This window comes from Aptenodytes patagonicus, chromosome 5 (genome assembly GCF_965638725.1).
Source record: "Aptenodytes patagonicus chromosome 5, bAptPat1.pri.cur, whole genome shotgun sequence".
NCBI classification, from domain to species: Eukaryota; Metazoa; Chordata; class Aves; order Sphenisciformes; family Spheniscidae; genus Aptenodytes; species Aptenodytes patagonicus.
In genome coordinates this window covers 9,786,855-9,800,677 of record NC_134953.1, presented here as the reverse complement: position 1 = coordinate 9,800,677, position 13,823 = coordinate 9,786,855, and the positions used below count along the sequence as shown (strand labels likewise).

The 13,823-nt window shown below is 41.8% G+C and overlaps 1 long non-coding RNA gene across 1 annotated transcript in view; it reads right to left on the bottom strand.

Moving 5' to 3' along the window:
• LOC143160638 (uncharacterized) overlaps positions 1-13,823 on the bottom strand; it is a 60,305-nt gene that overhangs the window by 5,842 nt on the left and 40,640 nt on the right. Inside the window, exon 5 of the long non-coding RNA XR_012995425.1 lies at positions 9,919-10,089. This is a non-coding gene — a long non-coding RNA (uncharacterized LOC143160638). The remainder of the gene's footprint in view (positions 1-9,918; positions 10,090-13,823) is intronic.

Genomic DNA, 13,823 nt, shown 5'->3' with positions numbered 1-13,823 from the left:
GGCTACTGATTTAGATGCTGGACTACAATGATGAATCTCCTGTGCCAAGTCAGTCTGATTGTCATTATTACCCAGAAGCTTGGGGACAGATTTTTGTCCTCTGCATATTAACTAAGGGAATATATGCAAATATAACAAGGATTAAAACCATCAGTCATACAGCTTGACTTAATATTCAGATATGGCATGAGGACCACTCCTGCTTTACTGGCTGTAGCAACCATTTTAAGAACATTGCCATGTGCCATTTTATTGCACTGCACAGAAGGAGTGTACTCTGTCTTTTTCTTCAACAAGAACTTTACTGTGATTGATATAAGGACACATTCACTAGCAATTTTGATAGCCAGACACCGTCACAGCCCAAGGTATGGACAAATATAAGCCTGCCAGGTACATTCTTGTTTGAAAACCCACGTATGTATGTATGTATGTACATATGTATATTCTTGTTCCCATGCCACACAACGCATTATGTGAAAATCGTTATACTTTGTGAACATCATCTTCTGGTGACACTTGAAGCTACACAGATTAAAGAAATTGCTCTGCCTTCCACTGAGCATTTAATTTGCCTGAATGTTAGCTGTTATGATAAACAGATAGCAACGAATGTGGCCTTGGAAAATTTAATCCATTTCTCTGTTATTTCATTGCAGCTTGAGTCTGTAAAAGGTGCTCGGTGGCTATGGAAAATTAACCGCATATAGTAAAGAAAGACTATCACTAACTTCCTAGTGCTTCAAAAAAATAAAAAGACACACATGCCTTCATGAATTCGGTACATCAACAGAGTCATCCCATGCCTTCACTGACTAGGCAAATATAGTCTTTGGCAGGACAACAGTCCAACAGAGACTACTGCAGCAGAATCAGAGAGAGGTCATATTGTATATGGTTTGCAGAAAATGTCAGATGTTAACTTAATTTGAATGCACTTTTCATGTTAATAGAAATTACTAGACTAGATGGTAATGGTCTAGAGAAAGACGTTTTGAAAGGACTATCGTCAATGACACAAATCCTGCTACACTGAGTTTTATGAGATTAACCTTTAAAGGTTCATAGAAGAAAATGCGATGCAAAGGGATCACCTTGGCAAAAGGAATGGTGATCTGATGGCTACTCTGGAGAGTAACTTTCAACCTCAAAGTACAACTCCTGCCATTGATGCCAGCATTTGTGATGGAGCAATATTTGTGAACATATTGAAACCTGATGCTAGCAACACACAATGATTATGCTCTGAAATGTTTTGTCATACCTTTGAGTCACAGCAGCAGGATTGTAGGCTGAGCTCTTTGGGCTGCCAAAATTCTCAAGGTTCAGACTAGAAGCAGGAAAGGAGAGGGAGTCAAAAGGTTTTCCAAACCTCTAGCACCAAGCTAGCAACAGCTCTGGCCCAACACGTTATGCGAGCTACGTGCTGAACAGGGCCCTGATGGGTTTGTGCACATGATATTGGCACCTGAGTTTCCTTCACCCTCAGAACATGGATGGATTGAGAGCACACCGAGAAAGGCCTCTCCAAAAGTAAGTGTTTGGCAACAGTGAATTGCACTTCCCCAGGGGCCCCAAAGGGGCATGCAAAGCATGCACTGAAGATTAGGAAAGACATTATTGCTTCGTTATTCATTTTATGCTGCACACTTCTGTAAATTTATTTTTCTAGCATTTCTAAATGTTTATAAATCTGTGTATATTCCTGAAACACAACAATGTCTTCTTACACATACACCAATCTGGGTTACTACTATTAGGAAAGAAAGAAAAGTCAACTTATCATTGTATAGCAAAATTGCATTGGTGACATGCCACACAACATGTTAATTCTAGTATTTTTACACAAACTTAATGCGCTACAATTCATTGCTTTAGCTTTTAGGAACCCTTAGACAGGAATATAAGCATATGAAAATAAAAAGTAACTGTGATGTGTTAACAGGATAAATAATCAGTACTGGGAAAACACCAGGATTCAGATTTTAGGCAAGCCACCACTGGCATCATGGAAAAGTCTAGCAGAAACTTCAGAATTTAATGTCTTTAACTAGCTGACATCCTAAAACTGTCACAAACTTCGGGCTTCATCATGAAACCCAGAACTTTTCATAAGTTGTGCTTATGAAATTGTGCTTAGACAGAGTAATTATAGGAGGGGCCTATAAAAATCCGGTGTCACTTTGAATCTTGCTAAACTCTTGGCCTCGATGACCTTCATTAACAGTAAGTTCCACTCCTTAATTACATGCTGTGTGAAAAAATATTTCCTTTATTACTACATCACATTTCTTTGTGTTTTGTTGTTGTTCCATCTTTGCTGCAGCAGCCAGACACATTACAAACCTAGAAGAACCATACAATTAAGCAACTTGGATGTTGGAACCAACTGAACAGCTCAAAGCAGCTACACATTATTTATACACATCCTGGAACGTGCAAATAGATTTATATCACCTGTGTGAAGCATATTTTATTTAAAGAACAATAGACCAAATCCCTGTCTTGTGAAACTCCAATTAAATCAACGAGGTTAACCTCAAACTGGATACATATTAAAATAGATTCCTAGGGAGGTATCAACAGAGATCTGACCTGATCTCCCTTTAAAATAAAACACCATGTAATCAGTTTCTGTGCAAAAACAAAAGTCAGTGTTCCCCCCCTCCCGACTGTAAAAAGCTGCTCCATATTAAATTAACGGGCCCCTTTGACTTCTCAGCCTTCGGAGGTTGTGTCTGTGTGTGGTCTGTTCACTCTGTGAAGTATGACCAGCAACTCATGTGTGTCTACCACATTTGCTCAACAGCCACGAGTGGCCCAGAGTATTGGCTGCAAAATGAGGCACACATGGCAATGATTAATGGGGGCTGAGAAGTAAATGAACTGCCCAAGTCGTGGGGGGAGCTTTGAAAGGGGCACAGAATGGAGGAGAACAAAGCATCCCTTGAGTTTGAGAATGCATTCACAACTAACTGTAAGAGTAAATGAAGAGATAGTGCCTACTCTTACAAGCGAGAGAAAACAAATTAGACAAACACATTATGACCAGGATTTATAACACAATAAAAATGAAGAATATCATATCTGGAAAGATCATAATAAAAGCATCAGCTTCCTGGCAGTTCTCAAACTGGCAGCAGGGCTACTAGACTATTACAGAGAGCTTCAAACAGCAGGTGATAAAGAAATAAGGGGAGAGTAAGAAAAATAGTATCCCTTATGTTAACCTATAGAGTTCTGTGATGTTACTTAGCAGATTGCATCTTTCACCTACAAATATCTACAAATTGTATGTGAGATATATGTACAAGAACAAAGAGCTGTGCACAGAAATACGCGCTGTGATATGAATGTCATAGCTGACAAGATAAGTAGGATTCAGGCTTACTTTTGTGTTAATACTTGAGAACTGGCCCTTTCTCCAGGGTTAGAGTGGAGGGCTCTGAAGTTGCTCAAGATGCCAGCAGCCTTATGAGGAAAATATAGAACAAAAGAATATATTAGCCTAGGCCAAAAGGCTGGGGAATCAGCAGTCTTCAAGTTGTCTTGACCATGGCCTTTTTCCTCCCGTCACGTCCCTTTTCCATTTATTGGTGTATATGGATGGGGGAGAAGATGAGTTTTCACATCTGCTGAGTTTGCTTGCTGTGCCACTAGCAGTGCAGTGCAGTGCAGCCCTGCGGCACTGCCATCCCACTGAGCCGCCACAGTCTGCAGAAAAAACATGGGAACCGGAAAGCAGCAATCAGTTCTATGGCCTTTACTCCAGGGACCATTAAGTGCTGCTGACCAGTCTCTGGGCTCCCTCAAAACAGAAGGAAATGTCCTTGAAATATCTCTCCTGAGTGGTTAAACATTGGAAGAGGCTGCCCAGGGAAGTGGTTGAGTCACCATTCCTGGAAGTATTTAAAAGACGTGTAGATGAGGCGCTTAGGGACATGGTTTAGTGGACATAGTGGTGTTGGGTCGACAGTTGGACTCGATGATCTTAGAGGTCTTTTCCAACCTTAATGATTCTATGATTCCTTTCTTATGTCTGATCAGACCAAGTACAAAACATTGGGTAATTTCCTGTTGATTCCACGACTTTCTCTGGGATGGGGGCACAAGGCACCATTTGGTCACTCATCTTTTCCAATGCACAGATGGGTCTTTCTGAATCAGGCTGCTTTCTTAAGGAGCAAAACTACAACTAACCTGAAACAAGCAAGCAAGCTTTCACACAACCTGGGTTTCCACTTTTTTCCTGCCTGAAAATCTCTATAGATCACAGCAACATGTATGAATAATATATATTACAGGTAAGCTTCTCAATACATCATAGCCTACACTACTTCACTATCTCTACTAGTGGCTGTGATAAGAAGGATGAGGCTATCCAGTCCCAGAATTTGAGGCATTCAGTTCCAGAGTTTGAGTGTATTTCATCCACCTTGTGCAGCTTTCCTAATGCTTAGCTGAGAAAGAGGCTTTGATTCAACTGGCCATGTGCATCGGTCAATTCAGATAGGGAAGATGATAGGATATTATAAAAAAACAGTCAAAGGAAATGGCAGAAGTAATACCTGCTTTCTGATTTTTTTTGTATTAACATTTGCAATTACCTGTATGTTTTTAGCTCTTTGGCTCCTTCAACATATTCTATTCAAACAGTTGTGGTAGACAACGGTATTTCATTTATCAGTTTTTGAGGTAAGAGGCAAAAGCTGTTCCTTTTCTAATTAGACATTAGAGGATTACAAGAATGTTGTGAGGTTATGCAAGGAGAAAATCAGAAGGGCCAAAGCCTAACTAGAACTTAATCTGGCTACTGACATAAAGGACAATTAAAAATGTTTCTATAAATACCTTCACAACAAAAGGAGGGCTAAGGAGAATCTCCATCCTTTTTATTGCACGTGGGGGGAAACATAGTGACAAAGGCTGAGGAAAAGGCTGAGGTACTTAATGCCTTCTTTGCCTCAGTCTTTAATAGTAAGACCAGTTGTTCTCCGGGTACCCAGCCCCCTGAGCTGGGAGACAGGGACAGGGAGTGGAATGAAGCCCCCATAATCCAAGGGGAAATGGTTAGCGACCTGCTACACCACTTAGACACACACAAGTCTATGGGGCCGGATGGGATCCACCCAAGGGTACTGAGGGAGCTGGCAGAAGTGCTCACCAAGCCACTTTCAATCCTTTAGCAGCAGTCCTGGCTAACCAGGGAGGTCCCAGTCAACTGGAAGTTAGCAAATGTGACACCCATCTACAAGAAGGGCCGGAAGGAGGATCTGGGGAACTACAGGCCTGTCAGTCTGACCTCGGTGCCGGGGAAGGTTATGGAGCAGATCATCTTGAGTGCTGTCACACAGCATGTACTGGACAACCAGGCGATAAAGCCCAGTCAGCATGGATTTATGAAAGGCAGGTCCTGCTTGACTAACCTGATCTCCTCCTATGACAAGGCAACCCGCTTAGTTGATGAGGGAAAGGCTGTGGATGTGGTCTACCTAGACTTTAGTAAAGCCTTTGACACTGTTTCCCACAGCATTCTCCTGGAGAAACTGGCTGCTCATGGCTTGGACGGGCATACTCTTTGCTGGGTAAAAAACTGGCTGGACGGCTGGGCCCAGAGAGCTGTGGTGAATGGAGTTAAATCCAGTTGGCAGCTGGTCACGAGTGGTGTTTCCCAGGGCTCGGTATTGGGGCCAGTTCTGTTTAATATCTTTATTAGTGATCTGGACAAGGAGATCGAGTGCACCCTCAGTAAGTTTGCAGACGACACCAAGCTGGGTGGGAGTGTTGATCTGCTCGAGGGTAGGAAGGCTCTGCAGAGGGACCTGGACAGGCTGGATCGATGGGCCGAGGCCAACTGTATGAGGTTCAACAAGGCCAAGTGCCGGGTCCTGCACTTCGGCCACAACAACCCCATGCAGCGCTACAGGCTTGGGGAAGAGTGGCTGGAAAGCTGCCCAGCAGAGAAGGACCTGGGGGTGCTGGTTGACAGCCGGCTGAACATGAGCCGGCAGTGTGCCCAGGCAGCCAAGAAGGCCAATGGCATCCTGGCCTGTATCAGAAATAGTGTGGCCAGCAGGAGTAGGGAAGTGATCGTGCCCCTGTACTCGGCACTGGTGAGGCCGCACCTCGAATACTGTGTTCAGTTTTGGGCCTCTCACTACAAGAAGGACGTCGAGGGGCTGGAGCGTGTCCAGAGAAGGGCAATGAGGCTGGTGAAGGGTCTGGAGAACAAGTCTTATGAGAAGCGGCTGAGGGAACTGGGGTTGTTTAGCCTGGAGAAAAGGAGGCTCAGGGGAGACCTTATCGCTCTCTACAACTACCTGAAAGGAGGTTGTAGCGAGGTGGGTGTTGGTCTCTTCTCCCAAGTAACAAGCAATAGGACGAGAGGAAATGGCCTCAAGTCGTGCCAGGGGCGGTTTAGAGTGGTTATTAGGAAAGAATTCTTGACCGAAAGGGTTGTCAAGCATTGGAACAGGCTGCCCAGGGAAGTGGTTGAGTCGCCATCCCTGGAGGTATTTAAAAGACATGTAGAGGTGGACATGTCCCTAAGGACATGGTTTCGTGGTGGACTTGGCAGTGCTAGGCTAACGGTTGGACTCGATGATCTTAAAGGTCTTTTCCAACCTTAATGATTCTATGATTCTATGATTATTCATTGCCTCTCAGCCAGGATAGATTGCAATCACTCTAGTGAAAGACCACTGAAATTGTAACTAATGGAGAACAGTGCTGCATGGGGGGCATATTTTCATTAGTTTGAGTACTACCTCGTTCTCTGTGTGACATTGCTTTCATACTGACTGAAATAGCTCAGGAGGGCAGTGCCCAGGTATAAACGTGGAACAGAGTATTGTTAGAAAAGAGACTCCCCAGGCTGAGACCCATTAGTCTCCCTAGTTATCGGCAGAACAGACGCACATTGGCTTCTGGGGCACAGGGAAGGTTTGGTCTAATTTGACAGGGCAGAGGTCTGAGTGACAGAGAAAAAAAGTGGGAAGCTCTGGGTGACAGGGCAAAAAGCACTGTCAGAAGCTGAAGCCCAGTGGAAACAGTTGTATTTATTTACTGACTTGTCCATTGTGCAGAGGTCTGGAGGGTTAATTTTAAAAACTCATATACATTATTTTTGAAAGAATTATCCCGTTAAAGCGTGAATTAGTACTACCAGATATTTAGCAGGGCCTGTTGCGACAGGACAAGGGGGAATGGCTTTAAACTAAAGGGGGGTAGATTTAGACTAGATGTAAGGAAGAAATTTTTTACGCTGAGGGTGGTGAAACACTGGCCCAGGTTGCCCAGAGAGGTGGTGGATGCCCCATCCCTGGAAACATTCCAGGTCAGGTTGGACAGGGCTCTGAGCAACCTGATCTAGTTGAAGATGTCCCTGCCCACGGCAGGGGGGTGGGACTAGATGACCTTTAGAGGTCCCTTCCAACCCAAACTATTCTATGATTCTATGATCTCTCATCCAAGTAACACCTGGATTGCATTTATTAGTTAAAACTGAGTATGATGCCACAGAAATAACGTCTTAATGTATAGGACAATGGATAGAACAGCAGTATATACTACATATTTGTTTATATAGTCTTAGGTCACTGCTAGGGTGATAAAACACTCATACACTGCTCTCTGGTTCTGTGACAAGAGCAGAGCTCCTTTAGTGAATTATGATACTGTATTAATTCATTCCAGGTCCAGCTGTTAGCCTGCACAGCTACAGTTCCATTTTGATGTTCTGAGGTTTGCACATGTAATAAATCACCGTGGCAGCACAGGGATTTATGTGAGCAATTCCTCATACACTTACACAAATTCATACACCTATCAAAGGCTGTCTTGTTTTGCAGCTCACTTCAGACACCACCTGCAAAAGCTTGCTAAGTTTTGCAGGATCTGACATGTTCATTGGGTCAATTTATGCAACAAGAGAGATTCAGTAGGACCAAAGATTCACAGAACCTTTTGGAGAAATGCTTAACATGGGGACTCTTATTGTTACCTCCTTGTTCGCCCTTTACAGCCCCAAACACATTCGGTACACTCATGTACTGAAATCAGAGTTACAGTAATCTATGCATCTTGACTGTCCCCACATTATAAGGCATTCATCACGACCCAATTATACTGGCATGGCAGTTTCAAGCGAACAGAAGAACCACATGTTCAGCAAAGCTGATAGATAGAAGAAAGAAATTCCTCCTGGCCCAGAGTTACGCTGAACAAAAGGGACAGGACAGGATTTTCAGAGAAGCTCAGGGTGGTGGACACCCAAATCCCATTAAAAATTGGCTAAGTGACTTCATCTTCTTTAAAAATACTAGCTGCAATTATTCAAAGAACACATCAGTTAATACATTTGGATGTCATGACTCTGGTTTATAAAAATAGGAGCCTAAGTCAGGCTCCTGAACCCATACTGAGGCATTGAAGTAAGCGTCCTGGTTTGCAAAAGTGCTGAATACCAGCCACTCCCACTGACTCACCAAATGTGCTCAGCACCTTGCTAGCAAATCGGGCTCAAATTAGAGCGCTGACACGAAGCTATTAATCAGCCAAGTCTCAAACCAAAAACAGTTCATCAGGGGAAGCAAGGAATGGAGAAAAATTAAGACTACAGGGAAGATTGAAGAGATTGCTCTGCAAAGACAGCTTTAGATTGTTCCAGGAGATTTTCCTTCAGAAGTTTGACATTATTAATGCATGTAACATAAAACAGTTCTACAAACAGAAGCTCTTTACTTGAGTATGCTCCGACAACAATAATACCAGTTTCATATAATGCACAAGGCATCCCCAGAGATTTGCACTAAATCACGTTGAAAAGAAAATCAAGACAGAAACCATACAGAAGCACTTTGGAAAATAAATCAAAAAGGCTAGGCTGATTCTGCAGCACAGCTCTGTGCATAAATAAGCCGGCTTTCTACAAAGTGATCTCGGATTGCTGCTATGGCATGTGAAAATGTAGAAAGGCAGGATAGGAGCAATGTAGAGATTATGTATCATCTATGGCTATGAAAAAGAAATAATCTTCACTTAACAGCTTGGGAATTCTGTCCTAACTATGTGAGCACTACTATTGTTTCAGTGATGGCAGGATTGGACCCCTATTGTTAAATATAGCAAGTTCCTCTAAAATGTTTGAACTACCACTAAATTAATTTTATGCTTAGTAGACACAGGTCTTCCCAAACAATGTATTTTCTGATTTAAATAACAAGTTTTCTTTACACAGATTTCTGTGCTTCCCACTTAGATATTTTCCTATCTTGCCCTAATATAGTTTTATAAAAGGGTAAATGTTTGGCCCCTTTCCAGAGACACATGGCAGCCATAAAGCTTCCCTAATGTGTCCCTTGAGAAGTCTCTGGGACAGAGGAGCCCCACATGGGGCAGATCTACCAGAAAAATCTCTGTCACACCATACCCCGTTCTCAGCCACCAGTGCTGGGCATTTAGCCATATGGGAGAGGATATGTCCCAAAACTGTCAAAGCTCTGGTGCACCCTGAGAGCTGTGAAAGACAAGAAAATTCAGAAAAGCTTCAAGGTTACCCTGAGTTAGATGGAGGCTTGTCTAGCTTTGAAGTTTGAGACTGATTTAAGTCACCAAAGTCCTTCCAGTTTTTGGCTGGATCGGTGATTCTGTCCTACATATTTTGGTAGATATGTCCTCCTCTGTAATTATATTTGATAGAATCTTGTTTTGACAAATATGCACTCCAAACATATTATTATTTCTCAACATATTTTTCACAAAGCTCTACACCTATTTTGCACCTTATATTCATTATTTTAGGCAGTTCCCACCCCAGACTCTTTGCATTCCATGTTCCCAAGACAAGAAATTGAGTGACTAAGGGAAAAATGTGTGAAAGAAGGTGGCATGAATAATAATGAAGGTGGGTGTGCTCACATAAATCAGCAGTCACCATGGTCACAGATGGCCTCCAGCTTCAAGACTGCCAGGTGACAGTGATTTGTAGGCAGTGCAGCAAAGACAGGCCTTGAAGAGGCTTTTGGAGGACAGCTAGGGGAGTAGTTGAAGTTTGGCAGAGGACTTCCTCCCATTTACAAGAGAAGGTGCCTGAGTGGAAAAATGCAGACAAATAAAGAGATAAATATTAGTGGAATAAAGCAGAGGCGCGGGAAATCAGGTATTGCATTAAATAGTGGACGAAATCTTAGCAATGAAAAAGAAACTGCTCCTTTGTCTTTGTTATAAGTACCAAAGCTGGTATTTTTTCTAATGAAACATGATTTTTGGTTTGGTTTTAAGTGTCCAGCATATACTACCTTAACAAGCTCATTGGGTTTTTTCCACTTGGAGAAATAATGAACACCCACGTTCTGAAAATAGTAAGAACTTTCACTGGAAGAGTGGTGAAAGGCCGAGTATATTAGTATATTGTTAAGAAATAAGGTGCACAGAAAATCAGTCTGACAACAGAATTTAATACTTTGTATCTCTGCTTAAACTGGTAGTATCTTTCACTAATATCATGTTTGGGTACTTCTTACTGAATCCTAGCTAGCAGTTATGTTACTTGTAAAATCCTTTGGGGCAAGTTTTGTAGGCAAAGGTAATATCTCTTCCTAAATTAACTAATACAGTTGAGAAAAAACAGACAAGCTTCTGGTGATGTCTGCTTCCTAAGTCTTTGACAGAAACACTCCATCATTCCCAGTGGATTTACCTTCTCTGACCCTCACACAAATCTTTGAATATGCCATTTAACTTACTAGTAATATAACTATAGAGAATAATACAGTCTTGGGTGAGACATGGACATGTTCAGACTACTTACTTTACTTCTGTATCAAATTTGTTCTTGCCAGGAGCTGTTAATTGAAAAAGTTTGTTCCCAAGGACCTACTGTCTGAGGAGCCTAAATCTGATGTTCCCAATAGGCATCATTCTAAGACAAATTTGCAAGCCTGGATCCCAGCCTATTTAGGTACTGCAGAGACAATTCATTTCATTTGCATCTGGAAAGGAGCAAGAGGAGGGAGCACTTGCAAAGACCATTCAAGTATTATTGAAGATCTAGCAAACCATTACTCAATTTCTCTATATATCAGCGGAGAAAGAGGAGGAAAAAACCAAAACCTATTCATTGATTTCCTTAGATTTCTATGAAGGCAAAGAGAAATTCCACATCTTCCTTAGTGCCATGTATATTGAGGGCAAGTATCCAAGCAAAAACCATTACAGTTTTAGGAGCCGCTCACTGGCTCATTAACTTGTCTCAGTATTAAGCTAATCTACAGAACCAGCTCTGTCTTTGTAAGGCAAAGATTCTGCTTCTGGGCATGTAGCTGACTTCAGAAAGTGACTGTTCAGAGACCGAGTGTTACAGTTCAAAGAGAAACTTCAAACAAGCTCACTGTGCTTGAAATATATACACTGCACACCGTTATCTAAAAAAAAAAATCCAACACAAACAACAAATTCAACCAAAGAAGAGAAAGAGTGCCTAACCATTAGTGAGTTGGTAAGAAGGACTCTTCCACTAACAGGTATCTAGTGTTGTTACTTAATGACCAACCCTAACTTCAGCACTTTTAACGCATGAGATGAGTTATAGATCGTTGTATTGGTCTGTTGCAAGTGGGAGGAAGCAGGAGCTCCCCGGGAGGGTGCTGAACCCCAGGCTGCTCTCACATATTCAGGGGACAGAGCAGGAAGGCGGGGGAACGCAGGAGGTCCCTGTTCCACTTGGTGTGTCCAAACTGATGCTGAGCACTTCACAAATGCTGTGCAAGGTTCATACACAAGCTGGAACAAGGCCAAAACTTCTAATGCAATCTATGTATCCATGAGTAAATCTAAATGTTAGCTACTATTGCCCCTCCCTCAGCTACTTTGAGTTTGTGTCAAATAGGTGTTTTGATGTGGCTAATACTTTTTCCAATTGTAGACTACAAAATACAGGAATCATTTGAGAGTAAGTTTCTCTCACTGGGACCAAAGAGCAGCTAAAGTCACAGTTCATAAGGTCTACAAAATCCTGATCCAAATCTTGCTGAAAGCTTACAATATTCAAATGCCACTTTCTTGGTCTATCCCTGACAGAGAAGAGGAAACTAAAGCCATCTAAACCAGCTTGAAGAGTCTTGGCAAACCAGTTCTGTTACTTCATGAAGAGGTCAGGACATAGCTGTGGAGCATGTGTTTATCCAAAGCTGCTACACCATGAAAAGGTGGGGCCGTCACTAGCAGAACTACATGTAGTGGGAGGTGTTATGCAGCACGATGACAGTATCATTTATGTCCTAATTAATGTTTCTAACAACAGATAAGACTACACTAATAATTCATATTTCTGCTCTCTCCTAGTCTGTTAATACTCATCAGTAAATCAGAAAATTATGATTCATTTTGAAAGTATCGATGCTTTATCTCCTAAAATGCATATTTTTAAACCAAATTCTCTGTACATCACCATATTTATACACTACGGTTATTATCCAATGGAAATTTAAATAAAATGGAATTATCCACTAACAAAATAATTGTGTATGAAGATAATTTGTAACTCTCTTGAATTTGAATGCTAAATGTACTCTACCTTCTGGCTCAGTAAGTTTGTCTTTCTCTGCATCCAAATTATTATCCCAAATGATATATCAGTGGCCTGAAAGCAAATCAAAATTATTCAGTCTCCTCTTTCCCATGAATGATGCTATTTCTGTAAAGGCATGAAAATTACATGGCTGGAGCGTGCAAAGATGCTGGGACAGTTAATGCGGTTTTGGTCAACTTTGACAACACTGATTGGAGTTCTGGTGTGTATTCTCCTCTTTGTCAACTCGTTAAGTTTAACATACCCAAAAGTGCTGTCAGCTGAATGCTATGCTATTTAACAGTGTTTGTGAACATGCCATGGTATAACTGAAGTCTCCCAGCATCAGCATTTTCTTATCAAAGTCTGAAACATGTGCCTTGGCCTCATCTTCTATACCAAACTTCACAGCGTGAACCAATGGCCCAGTACAGAAATAACCATGTCTAGTGTAGCACTGGAACACTGTTAAGGAAAATCTTTAAGAGACTAGAAGCCAGGTGGAATGGATGTTTTCCTTCAAAGCCCTGCAAGCCGCAATCTTGGTTTACCTGTTTAAGAGAACCTGTTGCCATTTCTGTTTGACAGAATGTCTTGTTTTCCTGTGTCATATTACCTTTCTTTCCTTACTACTTGAACTGCTGCTACAAGGGAAACATTGATTAAGGGACTTCATTGGGGTGGAAATCAGGGAATACTGAGGTTCTGTGGGGACCCTGTGTAGTCAGCACTTGTGCAGTAATCAGAATAACCACAAGATTTTTGGAACCTGGGGGCACGTACATTATTTGCTCCCTCCTGTTCCAGTGAGGGAAGATCCTGTAGGTCCCTGGGGCCTGAAAGTGTAAGTCCATCTATCTTCCCTGCCCCTATTTCTCAGTACTCATAGTTTTCATCAGACCTCAAGAATCCCAAGAGAAAAGTGCAAGCAGTGAATGCTTGCTTTTTCTTCCCTATAGTAGAAACAACCATATAATTGCCAAATAATGGATAGCGTCTTAATTGCTTTTATATAAATGACATGTTCTGACTCTTTTCTTTCATCTTTCTTTTTTCCTATTCCCTCCTACACCAAAAGGCATGTTTGCTTTCTTCCACTGCCTAGTCTCCTTAGATTGGCTTTTTCATGGTGCTTCTCTACATAACAGCACTTCCTTTATTCCAACAGAAACAATTTTGTATCTACCTGCAAACTCTCCTAAATTAAATAGTCTTGCTCTCTGCTCCACATGATTATTATTTCAGTAAAAATGAG